This window comes from Lagenorhynchus albirostris, chromosome 5, assembly GCF_949774975.1.
Source record: "Lagenorhynchus albirostris chromosome 5, mLagAlb1.1, whole genome shotgun sequence".
In the NCBI taxonomy this organism is placed as follows: Eukaryota; Metazoa; Chordata; class Mammalia; order Artiodactyla; family Delphinidae; genus Lagenorhynchus; species Lagenorhynchus albirostris.
Window position 1 is genome coordinate 23,389,666 of NC_083099.1, and position 17,472 is coordinate 23,407,137.

Sequence of the window (17,472 nt, forward strand, 5' to 3'; positions counted from 1 at the left end):
AGGCCCTAGGGGTTGCCAATGCTCACCCTCCACCCGTCTACCGTCCCTCACCTGAAAATTTCTTTTCTTTCAGTATTTGGACAACCCACTTGGAATACAACGGATTTTCTCAAAAAGTTAATGTAAAATAGAAACTGGAACTTCTGCTTTTGTCTGAAGCAGACTCTTCCACCAGATTTCTGTGCTTCCTTGTCACACACTTACTGGGTACCTTGTTTGGCAATAGTCTTGCTTTATCATTTAGTATATATCTGAAAATGCACAGTACGAATTTGAGCCTTACCCTACTCGTACCAGATTTTTCCTTCCAGAGTAGAGGAAACCCAGTTCCTTTCTGCTGTGCTTCTTTCCTGGTAATCTCCTTTTCTACTCACCTAGCTCATTTCACTTCTGACACTTCCGATCACCAGATGTCGGGGTATCCTGCAATTTAACTCAATCCTGACACTACCTACCAAGAGATAGCGTCACATCTCACAGGTAAGGGCTCAGTGCCACAAGGAGGCTACCCTTACCCCCACTTCAGACGCCAGCCACAAGCCCAGCTTATCGCCTGCGCTGTAGATAGAAGGTTCCAACGACTCCCTCCTCAGGTTGGATTAACTCATTAGAGAGGCTCCCAGAACTCAGGCAAATACTTACTTACATGTACCAGTTTATTAAAGGATATGATAAAAGATGCACATGAACATCAGATGGAGCAATACATAGGGCAAGGTCTGGGAGGGTTCCGAGCACAGAAGTTTCTGCCCCTGTGGAGTTGGGATGCATCACCCTCCAGGTACGGATGTGGTTACCCACCTGGAAGCTCTCCAAACCCCCTACTGTAGGGAACTTATGGAGGCGTCCTCATGTAGTCATGACCAACTTTTAACTTCCTTTCTGGCCCCTGTCTCCTCTCAGGACCCAGCGTCACCTTATTAGAACAAATATACTCCTAGTACTCTCATGACTTAGGAATTTACAAGGGATTCAGGAACCCAGTGTCAGGAACCAGGGTCAAAGACCAATACATATATTTTTTTTTTCTATGATCTCACACCTAATATAAGTGTTTGTCAGTTGAAAACAGGCAGAAAACCAAGGCTCCTACATCTCTTCCCCTTTCCCCATCAGTTGCCTAAATTCAACGTGTTCTTTCCCACTGTAAACACCAACAATTACAAGAGAGGGTAAGCAGTTGGGGTTTCGTTTTCTTTAGTTTTGTTTGAGGTTAAGTGAATCCCACAGCAATGAAAAATCAATATTGTATTTGGCCAGATAGACATTATTAAAGCACCTAGATTAAATGGAACATAAATAATAGTCCATTGATTTTTTTATCCAATTATTTGTCATTTAGTTTACAAGAAACAGTTATTCACAACGCACCAAGTGCTTGACTTGGCCGAGTATATTCTACAACATTTTATATGAATTTACGTTTCATCATCTCATATTATTTGTTCTATTTGTTTTTACAGATGTGTGTAAGAAAAGAGTTTTATAAATTTTTTTTTTTTTACTCTTTGGTCCCTAACTGTACGCTTGGCTTTAACAAGAAATACCTCCTGCAAGGGTTACAGGCACATTCAAAACACTGACTTGTGCTCAGAGATGGAATTCTTCAGTATTAGTAAATACTGTAGGAATCATATTTTAGAATCTGATCAGGGAGATCAAACTGCCTTCTGATTCTGAGACTACCCACTGCGTAAGTGTCACATTATTCAGGAATTTCCAATTCCAAGCCAAATAGACTCAGATAAGCTCCCGTGATTGACAGTAACATACTAAAATTCACAGCCGCCAACCTCAGTCTCAGATCACATTCAACAACAGAAAGGGAACTTGCACAATGATGTGCAGTCCTCAGGTGGGTTCCATTTTCAAGGTTCTCTCTCCCATAAGCACTGAGGATCTTGAAGGCACTTATCGGGAAAATGCCGATTATGCCAATAACAGAACAGCTGTAGAATGATAAACGGCATGAATTAGTCTCCCCTCCGGAGCCATTTCCAAAAGTATCTGCTCTGGGCTTCCCTGGTGGCTCAGTGGTTAAGAATCCGCCTGCCAATGCCGGGGACATGCGTTTGAGCCCTGGTCGGGGAAGATCCCACATGCAGCGAAGCAACTAAGCCCGTGCACCACAGCTACTGAGGCTGCGCTCTAGAGCCCGTGAGCCACAACTACTGAAGCCTGCACACCTAGAGCCTGTGCTCTGCAACAAGAGAAGCCACTGCAATGGGAAGCCCACGCACCGCAACGAAGAGTAGCCCCCGCTCGCCACAACTAGAGAAAGCCCGCGCAGCCTAAATAAATAAATACATTTTTTTAAGTATCTGTTCATGACAGGTTTCCTGTCTAAAGGTGCAATTGCCAGATTAACTTTATGCACATACTATTGATTTTTGGCGTAGTGAAGCCAATTAATACTAAAATAACGTGAAAATGAAGAATACACGCAGATGCACATATCTACCTGACCACTTGTTAAACCCTGCCTGAACCAGTGCATGCAAGTAGGTCACTGAAAGTCAATGCAAACCAGGGCAGCTCCCCTGGCAGGAGATATTAACCTGCAGGAGGAATCTTGCAGACAAGTAATACATTTCAGCTGAGCAGCTGTATATTTTATTTATGAATTGATATAAGCATAGAGATATATGGGAAGAGGAATGCATATTATATATATCCTTAAACACACTCCAAAATAAAGACAGATGAGAAGAGAGATTTATACCCACAAGTTCTTCAATTTAAAGGGTCTCTTCCCCCACCTTCACCCCCAACTCCTCCAAAAAAAAAAAATTGGAGCTTTATTTATAGCTCTGGGGCCTTATTGCACTTAAGTGTCTTCTATGTTGCCCCCCAGCAAGTGTAGCATTAACCAGCCCGGGTCCCCTGTCTCAGTGAAGACCACCCATGCTGCAGCCAGAGCACTGCCATCAAGGCACAGAGGGATCAAGGGATTCACATATATCACTTGGTCCAAAAGCCCAGGGTCTTACATTTTGGAAAAGAGGTCTTAAAGGGGGCAGATTTCCCTTCCTAGGCATCCACTTGGATGTATATACCCCATTGTAGACAGTGGAACACGTGTTTGCTTCGAGTTATGGAATGAGAGGTCAAGAAGGAACCTTCTAGATCATCCCATCCACAGCTCTCATTTTACAACTCTGGGACATCCCCCAGCCACATAGACACAGGGAAACACAAGTAGGGGACCTCCATGTGGCCAGAAGGAGGCAGAATGTAGTAGCAAGAACATGGGTTCTGGACCTAGGCCAAGTTGTGTTCAGATCACAGATGTATAAACTGCACCAAATCCCTAACCTTTCTGATCCTCAGGTTACTCACCTCTACAATGGAAATGATAGTATAAATCCACAAGCTGTCATCAGTAGTTCAGAAATCTAAACTGCCCTGAGAAACAAAAGCATTTCCTAATTCATTTGGTAGCAGAGTCAGCCCAGACTGAACTTACTTAGAGGTAAAAGCCGACCTGAAGGGACGAGGCTACATATTGTCATTATTAATCCCATGGCAGCCGAGCACCATGCCAGGGGCCAGTCCAGGGGCTTCTAAGCCGAATGGAAGCCCTCAGGCTCTGTGTCCTCATCCCCTGTGCTCAATGAAGAGGCTTCTGCTGTTTCTAAGCCCCCGGCTCCTGCCTGCTGTTCTGGGTGCTAGCAGGTTAGGCCAAGAGGCCGGCTTTTCTTTATAGGAGCAAAATCTAAAAGTCTAAAGCATTCTTTAGTAAGGTAGAGGGACAAGTCAGATTGACTCATAGTCTAAAAGCTTCAAGTAATTCATTTCCCTGCAGATGGACCGCCCTCTTTCCTCGGAGAGTCCCTTTGGCCTCACCCCCGCTGGCTTAGAGCAGCCCTGTGGGTGACAGGCCCTCCCACTGGACTCGCTTGCAGCCCATACTGGCTCAACTGCAGAGTTTCAGGATGGCATTTTCTGACTGTTTTTCCCCTTTTAGATTGGAAAAAGGACAGTGAAAAAGGAGAAGATTCAGCTTGTAGCTTCATGAAATTTTGTCATTCTATAATAAATAATTAATTTGGAAGAAGGAATAGCATCTCAGAAGGAAACAGAAGTTACACTGCCAAAAAATTCTTCAAGACAGACTTTTAAACCTGCTCCGAAGGAGCAGCGTTTAACTTCTGAGCACCATCTTTTTTTTTTCCTCCCTCATTGGGAGGTTTTAAGTCGGGTTTGTGCTTTTCTTTCCTGATGTCTCAGGAACATCAACAGCCTCATCCTCTTCCGTTCTGAACGCTGACCCGTGAGGCCCCCCTCTGGGCGATGGACAGAACATGTGGCTTTGGTGCACGATCAGGGCCAACCTCCCAAGTGGGCAGAGCGAGAAATACAACATACCTTAGTGGGGCAGCAGGAGCCTGCTTGAAATCAGTCCTGCCACCTGGCCTTCTGCCACTCGAGTTGCTCTCCCTTGAGGCCAGAGGGTGTTAGCAGGAGCCATCTAAGCAAACACCACTGAGTGAGACTAAGCTTCACCAGCTCAGTGTTTTGGTGAACAGACAATGACAGCCAAATCCCATGGGGGAGGTGGGATGGGAACAGGGTATGAGGTCAAGGAGGGCACGGCTCAAAGCGTGACAGACAAGCTTCACCAACCTCATCGCTTCCCCGTGTCATTTTCAGGTAAGTCGGCCTCCTCCCCTTCCCTAGGCCACCTGCAGGGCCAGCATGGCAGGGTGACATGGCTTCCCCCAACCCCAAACTCTTCTGTCTTCCATTGAGTGCATGGCATTCCAGTCCACATGCAACAAACATTTTTTTTGAGTGTCAACTGTGTGCCAACTGGTCTAGGCAATGGGGAGAGATGAGTAAAGTACAGGCCTGGCCTTGAGGGACTCAAAGCTTTCACCTACATAGAGACGGCCTGGCAACTTGATTTTATTGGTTCTCAAAGCAGGTTCCATGGAACATGAAGGCTGGGAGATGGGAGAGGTAAGGGGGATAGGTTCTGTGTCTATCTAAACTTCAGAAACACTGCTTATTTCACAGTAAGCTTTAGCAATAAAGAGATATGCTTAATTTCCGTGACTCATTTGGGCCCAGAACCCATTTATCATTTAACATGTCGCAACATCCTAAGGTGCTTATCCACCAGGAAACACACTTCAAGACCCGACCCATCTGCTTCATTTCAGCCAGACGTGCTTTGGAATTAAGAATTTTGGGAGTGTTAGCAAGGAAGTCTAGTACATCCTTTCTCTGTGCTCTTTGTGATGGCTGAGGGCCTCTTCAGAGGAGAAACAGAGAGAAAATCTAGGTCCATTAGACATCAAGGCCTACCAGCAGGGTTTGGGGACAAATGACTTTACATCAAACTCTGGAGTCTGGGACCACATGACCAGACTCTTATTTGTTTCAGTCATTTTCATCCCTTCTTTCATTCATTTAAAAAATATGTATTGAGCACCTACTATGGAAGCAACTACATTGAAAACGGGGCATTCTCTGTCATCAGGGACCTTGCCATCTGCCGGCCAGGGCGGGGAGTGACCTGGCCAGTTAATAAGCAATTTGAAGGTGTGATAAATGCCATGATAAGGGTGACCATACAGCCTGGGTTTGCCTGTTGTCTGTGCATAATATGTACAAGTGACCCTGTCACTCTCATAGGTATCCTTGTTCTGACATTAGATTACAACGTCCCACTAGTTACAATGGGTGCAGGTTGTGGAAGTCCAGAGGAGGGAGGGTCAGGGGAAGCTTCTGGGAGGAACTGACCCTTGAGTCCTGAAAACTGAGGAAGAAGAGGAGCCATGGACAGTGGTGGAGTCAGCACTCAGGTGGAGGAAAGAGCAAGTGCAAAGGATGAGAAAAGATAGGACTCAGCACGTGTGGTTACATTGAAGGAGACAGGTCTCAAAGAGTCCAGTTGTATCAGGCTAAGGAGGTGAGACTTTTCAGGGCCATGGGAAGCCCTTGATGGTGTTGTAGGCATGGAAGTATCATGATCTAGTCAACGTTGAAGAAGAACCACTCTTACTATGACTGGGAGTGGAAGTGGGGCAGTGAACTGGGGTCAGTCGGCAGAGCTCCTAGACCAGTGAGGAGACTGTTACAGCCACCCAGGGGAGAAGTGCTGGCAGCCTGGGTGAGGACTGCAGCTGTAGGCTGGAGAGAAGTGGATGGATGGATGGAACGATGGATGGATGGATGGATGGATGGATGGATAGGGAGGTCTTTGGCAGGTGGAATAGATAGAACTTGGTGACTGATGGATTGATTGGCTGTGGTGGGGATGGAAGAAGAGAGAGTTGAAGGTCAGCCCCATGCTTGAGCATGAAACTGGAGGATGGAGTCTTCTTCAGTGAGACAGGGAGTATAAGGGGAGGAACAGGTCTTAGGGAGAGGGAGACAAGGAGGTCGATTTGGGCCAGGAGAAATGTGAAGTGTCCTTGCCGTGTCTTGGCCTTTTCAAGAGCTTCAGGGCTGAAAGGGTAAAGACAGGGGGCATCTTTAAAAAACGATTCACAAACGTTCTTGAAACTGAATGAAACAAAAAGCCAAGTCAAAGTGTACCAGAGCAGCCTTGCTACTGGAACAACGTGTCACTGGCTGTTGGTTTTCTGGGGGGCAGTGAATTGAGCCTCCAACACCAAGCTCATCTGTTTCACTCCGAAACAGAGCAGGTGTAGACAAGGGCCCTGTAAGCATCACCTGGCCCCATTCACCCTGAGCACAAAACGTTCTGCTCCCAGCCTGTGCTACCACTGAGAGCCCCGCTGAGCAAACCAGCAGTTATCAAGTGATCTCAGTCCTTCTCAGGCTGAGGCAGGTTAACAGGCTGACGGTGGAATGCTCTCGAAGCCATTTGCCAGCCCCCTGAACCATCCACCAACAGTGTCAGTTCTCTTGCCACTGCTTCCTCATCATCCCTGGGGCCATTGTGCAGGTTGGATGAGGGCAGAGGCAAGGGGATTTGGTTTGCTTTTGGCCAGAGAAGATCAGAGCTTAAAATTGCCAAGGCAGCACTTGGATCTTCCAAGACCATTTGTAGTTCTCTACTTGATTGTCCCATCATGTTTGCCTTTAGGTTCTTGGTTCAGGGTTTATTCATATTATTCATCTTGGTCATGGTCTGAGAAGTTAAAGTGACTGCATGCCTGTCATGGTCCTACTCTTTCTAAGCAAAAAACAAGAAAAATTACTTCACGGAACATGGCTGTCAATAGGGCTCTGCTTGATAGTGATGCTGTAGCCGGGTTTGCCTCTGCAGCAGTGATGAAATCATCCCACCAAGAACGGTCCAGTTCAGGGACTGGAATGACCCTGTTGTCTGAAACCCTGAACCATCAGCGGATGTATTTGTCACCCCCAAAAGCCTCTTGTTGTAAACCAGAGGGCCAACCTTTGCAGGCAAAGCAAGAAAATTCCAAGTTCAAGTTTCATTTCATAAGTGTTACAGTGACCCAAGGCCGAGGTAAACCTTTTAAAGAAAGCCTAAAAAGAATTCTAGGCCTTGAAAATGCAAACAAGTAGAACCTGAACAGCGTATTTATATTTTACTTAGCAGTCCCAGGAAACCTATGAGCACTTGGATTTTATGAAGTGTGATGTGTTCTGTGGTTTCTGTTATAACAGGAGTCTAGGCTTAGCTTTTTTCCCATGCTGTCTCTGTGTATCGCTGGAATCACAATCATCATAATCAAGCATTTAAGCAAACAAAAATAATCATTTGAAAGCTATTTTCCATAAGCTCTTTAGTTCTCAATTCACTGCAACTCTGTTCAGAAGGAAATGTTCCATTTGTTTCCTATTGTAGTACTTACTGTCAGCAGTAGAAGCAGAGACCAGTTCTCCACCTATGAAGTTAATTCCATTTCAGCTTTTCTGAACAAAAACAAATCAATCAAAAGCCTCAATTTGTTTTTCTTCCAGGAAGACATTGTGGGGGGACAGGCCAGATCTACTGGAGAATAGCACCCTAGCGATACTTAAGTGTAAGCAATTGGCATAATTTTAAGCCCTCTGGAAAAACCAAATAGTTTACCTCTGGGACATTTTTTAATCTCTAAAATCCCCTTTGGCATCCACTTCATGCAAATTCTCCTCTTACCCCAGGCCATTCCTAACTAAAGTGCAAAGGTCTATAGGTACAATGATTCTATAAACTAACTCACTATTATTCCATCGCCACTGAAGGACAAGGTGCTGAGCAGAAAATGGGAAAATGATTGTCCTGGGCTGCATGAATAGCAGCAACGGGAATTATTCCAAACCCAGGGGGAATAGCTACACAGTCAGCTCCTTCACCGTGTCGGCAAAGAGAGTGAATTTGCAGGGATAACTCAAAACAATGGGCGATCTGCTCCTGCTTCGTATTTCCACTTCAGTCACCTGTGAATCACAGAAACGAGACGCGAGATCACAAGAGAAGCTAGCAATGGTAAGCACAGGAAGAGAAGCTCCCAGAGGATAAAGAAGAGAGAAAAGAATTTTTTCCCTCTGGTCCATTGCACCCTTTGATGTCTGCCCCTTAACACGCTATTTTTTGAGTCATCCAATTATTCATAGTTTGCTGTATTAGCACTCTTCTAAATTGGCAATGCAAGACTTTTGCCCAGGGTATAAGCTGGCCAAGCCTCAGGTCAAACAGAGACTAGGAAATCGTATCTGCTTTGTTGCCTCGTCCAGGTCACGCCAGCGGCCCCTCTAGAGCTGCCTGGCCGCGCATTCTTGGGCCTCCCCTGTTTGCCAGTGGTTCTCACCCATTCCCCACCAGCCCAGCTACTAGGACAGAGAAGGGGTTGAGAGATGGAGAATTTTGCTGACACCTACCTTGTGAGGTCCAGAAATAGGGGAGCCACATTTTGCTTTAAGACTTCTCATGTCGTGGGCTATGATGACTCAAAGGTGACCTGCATTGGCACCTGCATTTCACAGTCTGGCAGACACTATGAAGTTTTATTCTAAAGAGTTTGGAGTTAATCTGAGTTATTTACTTCCTGGGGGAAACCCCAGAAGATGCCACTGTGATGGTTATCTGAAGTCACTGAAATCTGGTGTGATTGTTTCCACCTCCATTTATATCCAGACAGGGCTGCATCCCTAAACTGGGAAGAATCAATGGGAGAAAAAGAATGTCTGTCCACAGCACAAAACAATGCAGCCTTAGCCTGAACAAGAACACCCTGTGAGGCCCTGGCCGAGAGGAAAGTTGGGAGCCGGAGGGAATGTCACCAGGCTATAAACCTCGGTAATCGGCTCGAGACCGGGCACCGCCTATACCAAGAATGCCCTGGCCTCCTTTCAAATGTCAGATTTACTCCAAGGGCTCTGAATGGCATCAGAAGCCCTTGGCCCTGCAGGACCCAACAGAAAGAGCCGTAGAATGCCTGGCTTGGCCTCCTCCAAATCCTCAAGAAGGTCGCAGAGCTGCTATGTCTGGCAACACTGTGTGCATAGGGCCAGGGCCTGGCCGAAGCTCTCAGGCAGATCCTGGGAAGGTTTATCGAGACCCCGCTACTTCCTACCCCTACCACCTCCAGAGCACACACTTGCCTTCCTTTGCAAACACTTAAAATCAGCCTCAAAAAAAGAAGCTCAGTTAGGAGAAAATAACAACTACCGTTCAATCAGCAGATGGCACGTGGAAGGTGAAAATCCCCCAACTTCCAAAGTCACCAACTCTTGAATGTCCTTGGTTGAAAGAGAATAGAATCTTTCAGTTCTGAGGACATTACTAAACTCTGTATCCAACCCCTCCCGGGTTCTGGGTGATTAAGTCACATCTCATACTCCCTCAACTGTGTATTCAATTCCTAAAAGGCTCAAAACACTACAGCTCATGAATAGAACCTCAAAACTATACGTAGTAGAAAGAAAGGGAGGAGGGTGAGACAGCCCAGTGCCTCTTCCAGGGTGTCTCTGCTTTCCTCTCCTTCTCTTCTTTTTCAAAACTCAAGGAACCAGGGATACGTGGGACAAACTATTAAAACTCCAACCATTGCAAATGGAAGTCTGCCCCACGGCAAATCTTTTCACACCAATAATTCTGTTCCTAACCTAAGCCTATTATCATGCCACAAAGTTCCTGGGCCACAGTCACCTACTGCGTTGATGGCCTCAGGTATGAATGGTGCTGAAGCAGGCTCAGAGAACGCAGAAAACGAAGGTCTTTTCTAAGAGGCACCTCTGCTGACTTTTTCCGAAGCCAGGGATGTGATCGTCGTGCTCTGAGCTCCAGAGTCAAAGCGAGGGGAAGTGAGGCTGGCAGTGCAGCGGCTCAAGTGTGCCTTCTGGCTTCACCATCTCCTAGCTGAATGGCTTCAACTCCCTGGGCCTCAGTTTCCTCACCCATAAAATGGGGATAATGATAAAGCTACTTCCTAGGATTTAAGGAGATTATTCACGTAAAGCACTTAACACAGAGTTTCCAATATACTTAGTGTTAATAAATGCTGGACACCATTAATATTGCAATTCTGAGCCAGAGGGTCAGAGAGGCATGAGCTCGCTGCTTTTGATTCTAACCCAGGTCAGAAACTCGACAGTGTTGCATAGAATGTGAAACTGGAGGGCAGGAGTAGTAGGAACTCATCCGTACAGTAGAAAGGCCCATTGATAACAGCACGTCTTTACCTTCCCTGCCCTATCTGTAGTCAATCAACAGGGATCTCAAGGGTGTTTGGAAACTCACGTAGAGCCAAAGGACGCAGCCAATCTGTATCGCTCTTTTTTTTTTTTTTTTTTTATGCGGTACGCGGGCCTCTCACTGTTGTGACCTCTCCCGTTGCGGAGCGCAGGCTCCGGACGCGCAGACTCAGCGGCCATGGCTCACAGGCCCAGCCGCTCCGCGGCATGTGGGATCCTCCCGGACCAGGGCACGAACCCGCGTCCCCTGCATCGGCCGGCGGACTCTCAACCACTGCGCCAGCAGGGAAGCCCTGTATCGTTCATTTTGTCAGCAGAAAGTTTCATTGGATTGGCAGATTACCCATACATGGTCACTTCGTTGTGGGGTGCGGGAACCCCTGAGAGCGTAGCCAAAGAGCAAGGACCCTCCCATCCTTGCAGAGTGGTTCCCATGGACTTCCAGTTTTTGTCTCGCCACCAAGGTCCTATTAGATTAGGTGAAAATCTCATAAGATCTAGTTTCTTACCAAATTCCAGTTCCTAAGATTCAGGTGGAGCTGGAAATGTCCTTGAAGTAATCGTATGTCTGAGAAACTGCCACTATTTCTCACCCATACCCCTACTGAGTAGGACAGGGTTGTAAATGAGGGCGATTTCTCCATCCTGCTAAAATATTTAGAGAGGAATTCTGACTGAAAGTCACAACCAATTCAGCCTTCCCAATTCCTGAGGGTGATTTCAAATTGGTTTTCAAAAGAGAGGCCAAGAACCAAATCCCACAGAAGTTTCTGGAGCTGGCATTAAATGAACCTTTCACAGAACTCCTAGCAGCGGCTGGATATTAACAAGGAGAAAAGAACAATTATCGTTTGGCACTCCAAGTGCCGTTTTATGTCACTTTAAAGAACGAATAGACTTCCAGCTCCACTCAGCTGTCTCCTCACAATTACAAAGCAATGGTAAATAATTGTGGCAAATGGAAGGTTTGATTTAGGAGAGTGAAATCGTACAACGACTCGGTGCTTTTTCTTCCTTTTCTGTGGCAAGCGGGACAGCTCCTGCCACTGGTTTGGCTTATATCCAGATCTGTGACTTAACAACAACAGCAGAAAGACCCTGGAACCGTTTATTAAAGCAGACACACAAAAGCACAGCAAACCTCCCGAAACATTTTTTATTATTTTTACAAGGAGAGAAGAATCATATCACGTGGCATGTTTAATTGGCCCCCCAGGGGTTTTATTTAGCCAAAAGATCATATTTGTCCACGCCAATAAAATTTTTGAACGGTTTTAATAGAAAGCGCGTCTTTCCATTTTCTCAGCGCACCGGTTTCAGAGGACGCCACCTGAGCTCTGCTCCTGAGAAGATGTGTTGATATGGTGGATATGTAGGACTTCTCTCCTTCTGCACCCGTAACTCACTGAAAGGCGGGGGGCAGGTTTTATACTCGCTCTGAAAGGGGTCTAGAGCCCGGGTAGGTAAGACTTTGATCTAGGGCCCAAAGGCATCTTATCCAAACATGCATTCATTTAATCTTGCAACTCAAGAGTGACAGACCCTTCCAAAGTGGTTTGGGAGGACCAAGGGGACAGGGCTGGGGCATGCAGGAGGCACTCGCAGCTATGCCCGAGGAGCCAGTTATCTGTGATACCTGGTCTCGGGAGAGAAGCTTTGCCTCTCAGAGAGGCAGGAGGGATGAGGTAAAGCATTCCTAATGCAGGCAGCCTCCTCTAGGGCTCTCCAGGGAGCGAGGTTCTGTGTACAGAAAAGCATAACAGCAAACAAGAGCTGCCCTAGGGAGATCCAGATGGGCTGAAATCCATGGCTGTGATTTTTCCCACCTTTCCTCCTGTGGCCAGTTCAGCCCTACTCATCCCTCACACCCTCATCCCAAAGGCCCCCGTCCAGTGTCATTTCCCATGATTTTATGTCTTGCCAACTAAATCCCAAATAAGGTTTGGGTTTCAGATAATACCCTTTCCCAAAGAATTTGCAAGTTAACAGAAAACCTGAAATCCTTTTCAAGTCTCAATTCAACTCAACAAACATCAATTGAGAGGACTCATTTCTAGCTACTGGACACTAAGCACTGCAGACACGAAAAGGAATGAGACAATGTTCCTCCCTCAAGGAGCTCACAGTCTTACAGGGGAGGAGATATATAGTCAAATAGTTCTTATGTATCAACATAAATATGCTCAGAAAGTTGAGTGAAGGCCTGTGGGAGCCCCAGTAAAAAAAATTCCCTAGTTAGGATACAGGGATGGTGATAAAGAAGAATTTGAGTGGTATATCCATTAGGATTATGTTTTGCTGCATATAACAAAAATCCAAAAAAATATAGCTTAATCAAAATAGAGGTTTCATCTCATGTAAAAGAAGTCCAGCATTAAACAGTCCACAGCTGGTAACAGAGTTCTATGATGTCATCAGTATTTCTATGGTCCTCCTATCTTTCTCCTCTACCATCCTTAGTATACAGATTCTATCCTCAAGTTTATCTTATGGTTCCAAAATGGCTGCTGGAGCTTCAGACAGCGCATACAAGTGCCGGGCAAGAAAGGAAAAAGGACAAAATTGAAGCTCTCTTTGCAGAGTTTCTCTAGAAATTCTACCCAACAAACTTCTTCAATGTCATTGGACACCTAATCTGCTGAGGAAATAGAACCTCTTGCTATCATAAGGGAGAAAGGGAGACTGGATATTGGATAGGCAAAAAGCAATGATCCCATAGGCTTTAAAGAATAAATGGGCCTCCCCCAAAGATATTGAGGAAGGACGTTCCTTGTAAAAGAAACAGAGCATGCAAAGATAAAAGTCTGTATAGTATTTGGTAAATATGGGAACAGTGAGTAGCCTACAAAGGCCTTCCATGTCTTAGTAAATCAACCTTGTTTTTTTTTTAAATTTATTATTATTATTATTATTATTATTTTGGCTGCGTTGGGTCTTCCATTGCCACACACGGGCTTTCTCTAGTTGTGGAGGGCGGGGTCTACTCTTTTGTTGTGGTGCGCAGGCTTCTCATTGCAGTGGCTTCTCTTGTTGCAGAGCGCGGGCTCTAGGCGCGCAGGCTTGAGTAGTTGCAGCACGCGGGCTCAGTAGTTGTGGCGTGCGGGCTCTAGAGCGCAGGCTCAGTAGTTGTGGTGCACGGGCTTAGTTGCTCCGCGGTACATGGGATCTTCCTGGACCAGGGCTCAAACCCGTATCCCCCGCATTGGCAGGTGGATTCTTAACCACCGTGCCACCAGGGAAGTCCCTCAACCTTATTTTTTTAAGTCAGTGGATTTTCTAACTTTAGGGTATGTGTTGTGGTTATTGTTGTCCATGGGCAGCCTTTTATTTGGATGGAATTTTATGAGGAATCCCAAGACAAAAAAGCTAAAAGAGAGCAGCTCTGGCTCAAGGTAGGATGGCGGGAGGAGAATTGAACTTTAATCATCATAAGGTAGAGAGTGGTAAGTCCTAGAAGAGGAGTAAATAAAAGATCAATGGGATTTCAGAGACGGTGACAATTGAGCTGTGTCTGAAAGGATGTAGGATTTCCAAGTGCCAAGGTGAAAAGAAAAGCTGTTTAAATGGAGGGAACGGCATATGCAAAGGCCCAGAGAGACAGTGATACGTAAACAGGAATCAGTGCCCAACTACATTTATCAGAAAGTAAGGATTGTGGAAAAGTATGGGGAATAGGGTTGGGAGAGTAAGTAGGATCAACAGAGGATGATGAAATTCAAGTATCTAGTCAAGGACACAGCCATGATGGAGGCCTCTGATCTCACCACTTGCCAGTACAGTAGTAGCAGTCATGCGATTGTACTCCAAGTTCTTTTAATAATAAGCGGGATACACTGCTTATTTGGGTTCTCAGCGCACATAGGACTATTGATAAAATGCAATATATATGAGGCATGAATCTGGATCCACGTACATCCAAAAGGCAAAAAAATGTCCCACAGAAAGGGTAAATGCACTACTCAGTCACCTTTGGAACTAGTCCCTGGTGCCTCCCCACCAAAACTATTGTAACCTAACTCTCTAGGTCCCACGTCACACAACCAAGTAGTCCTTAAGCCAACCAATCCCCCGTATTTGGAACCCTGAAGAGAGACGGTACTGGTACGTGCTTGCCCTCCTCTGTGGCGTTCTCTCTCTACCTAAACTTTGGGGCTGTCGATGTGGCAGATGCTTTGAAAAAAAGATTTGCAAATTGTAGGAGGCTACCCATAGTGGGTCATGGAATCGTTTCAGTAACCCAGGACCAGCATTTCTTAAAAAAAAGAAAGAAAGAAATACACGAGAATACCATATTAAAATAGGATAGACTATCCCGTGGTGACAAACACTTCCCAAATCTCAGTGGCCCAACAAACATGTTTATTTCTCTCTTACTTAAAGGCTGCTAAGGATGCAGGTGACCCTCTAGGGCAACAGACCTCCATGAGGCAACTCAGTGATGCAGGCAGCTTTGATCTGTGGCTCCACCACCTCAACCTGAGGCCTCCTGGGATCACTGTACCAGGGAAAGAGTGAGCTGGAGGTTTGCTGGCTTCCGATGTTTCAGCGTAGAAGTGACACTAGTCACCGTGACCACAGCACATGGGCCAGAATGAGTGATATAGCCCCACCTACTTCAAGGAAGCCGAGGCAACTTCTTCAAAGATGCTGATGTACCTGAAAGACGAGGAGACCTGGATATTGGTGAATCCTAGCAATGCTCAGGAGAAAGATATATAGAAGACAGACTGAATGGGATGGGATAGGATAGGATAGGGTAGGGTAGGATAGGATAGGGTAGGATAGGATAGGATGGAGAATAGGACAGAGAATAAAAATAGGAATAGACCCAAGTGCATCACAGCAGTATTTTTACTTTGATGACTCGGCAGATGTTAGGACACGTACTGAGAAGCAATTATAAAATGTATTTCCAGGTAGGGGTTAGAGGAGGAAAAAAGTGTGAAAGTGACTGCATCTGAGAGAAAAATGTGCCTGGAGAGCAGAATGAGATTATTTATGACTTGTGACCCTGTAACAACAAAGGGCTCTCCTCTTATGTCCTCTCAGTCAAAGGAAAAGGAGTTTCTAATGTGTCCTGAATGGGGCTTCATTCCATGGCTTCAAATAACCCAGTGTCACATACCCTGATTCCCATATGCGTAACTGGCTCAGTGGGTTACAGCAGTCAGCGTTGCTGGTGTGTGTGTGTGTGTGTGTGTGTGTATGTGTGAGAGAGAGACAGAGCGACAGAGATTTGTCTTTCTCAATAGTAAGGAGTTCGATAAATGGCCAGGAAGAGACAGTGTCTTCAGAGTATAGGAAAGTTGGATTGGCCTCAAGGACAACCAGAGCCCAGAGAAACAAATACAATGATGAGAAAGGGCTGCTCTAGGGCGACCTTAAAAACCCGATGCCCAACATGAAAACACCCCCCTTCTGAGCGACTGCCTCACTCCCGTGGAGACAGGTCGTTCCTGTGTCAGGAGCCTTGGAATGTAAGTGCTCCACTGAAACCCTGCTGACATGAAACAGTGAGCAGATCCTCCCTGGGCACCAACACGTGGGGCACAGCTCCAAGAACAGAAGGGAATCTTCTGAGAGAAACTTTGCAGTACCTTCCTCTGGGCTCCAGCAGCCAGCAGAAGAAATATTAGGAAATCCTTGGGGCACAGGGAGGGGTTTTCATGAGTAAATTGACTTGGGGATATTTGGAATATGTTTCTAATACATACAACTCCTCAAAGGACACAGTGAAGATAATAATAACGTTAACTAATGTTTGCCGAGTGCTTATTATGTGGCCAGACCTGTGCTTAAAAAAGTATGGCGCAGTGGTTGAGAGTCCGCCTGCCGATGCAGGGGACACGGGTTCATGCCCCGGTCCGGGGCAGCACTTCCCCTAACAACCAGAAGGCCACGAAAAGCCAAGACCCACTCCATGTGAGTGTCAGCAGCGTTCTTCTCCAGAACTGTCTTCTCTCGAAACAATGAGCCAGATGCAACCTCCCATATGGTGCAAATGGATTTAACTGCGTCTGATAGGCAGCAAAGATTCCTGGAAATCTGTGATCCCATCCTGTGCCCAAAGGGAAAAATGTTAAGGCCACAGTAGTAGGAGGAGAAGCAATGGTGGTAAGAGTGAAAGTAATACTATTGTCATCATGGTTATTATTGCACTGTGCAGCTCATAGATATTGTACCTCCACATCCAGAGTTCTTCAAGAGACAGGATGCCATTCTGTGCTGCATCATTTAGACCAGTGGTTTTCAGGGAGTTCTTAATATGCAGATTGCTAGGCCCCCACCTAAGGGGGTCAGGGCCTGGAAATCTGCATTTTAAGAAGCAACAATGATTCTGACGCAGATGAGCAGGTGACCACACTTGGAAAAAACCCAGGTTTAGACTTTCTTTTGTATTTAGATCCAAGGCGATCAGATGAACTCTCAGTTTTCCTCCAGCTTCATGATTCCAATATTTCCCCCTGTTTATCTCCTGTCCACTTGCCCTACTTACACTGGCTGCTTTGGTATCCTACAACTGTCTTCTTTCCTTTAACCTTTCAGCAAACTCCACTGCCCTTTCTCCGTCCCTGGATTGTCTATCTGGAACCGAGAAGCCCAACAGAATTAACATTTGATAGTTAGATCCTATAGATATCGCTGATAAAACCAACTCCCGGTACAAATAAGATAGCAAGCACATCATTTTATCGGCCTTTAGTTGGCCCTTGTCCTTAATACTTAATCACCAGAGTTTCCTAGCTCAGGACCTCTAGGGGAACATGGATGCATTTCAAGGCATCTGGGAACTCTCTGAAATGTCACATGAAATTTTACGCAAATGAAGAGCACAGGCATTCTTTCAGAGAT

At 45.9% G+C, this 17,472-nt stretch overlaps 1 protein-coding gene across 13 annotated transcripts in view; it reads left to right on the forward strand.

Annotated features, from left to right (window-relative positions):
* SLC9A9 (solute carrier family 9 member A9) overlaps window positions 1–17,472 on the forward strand; it is a 658,568-nt gene that overhangs the window by 626,903 nt on the left and 14,193 nt on the right. The window contains exon 15 of one of the 13 annotated variants that reach the window (XR_009540647.1): window positions 74–1,394. The exons of the other annotated variants lie outside the window; for them this stretch is intronic. The gene's annotated coding sequence lies outside the window, so the exon portion shown is untranslated. Of the gene's footprint in view, window positions 1–73; window positions 1,395–17,472 lie in introns of those variants that run through there. 13 annotated transcript variants of the gene reach the window in all.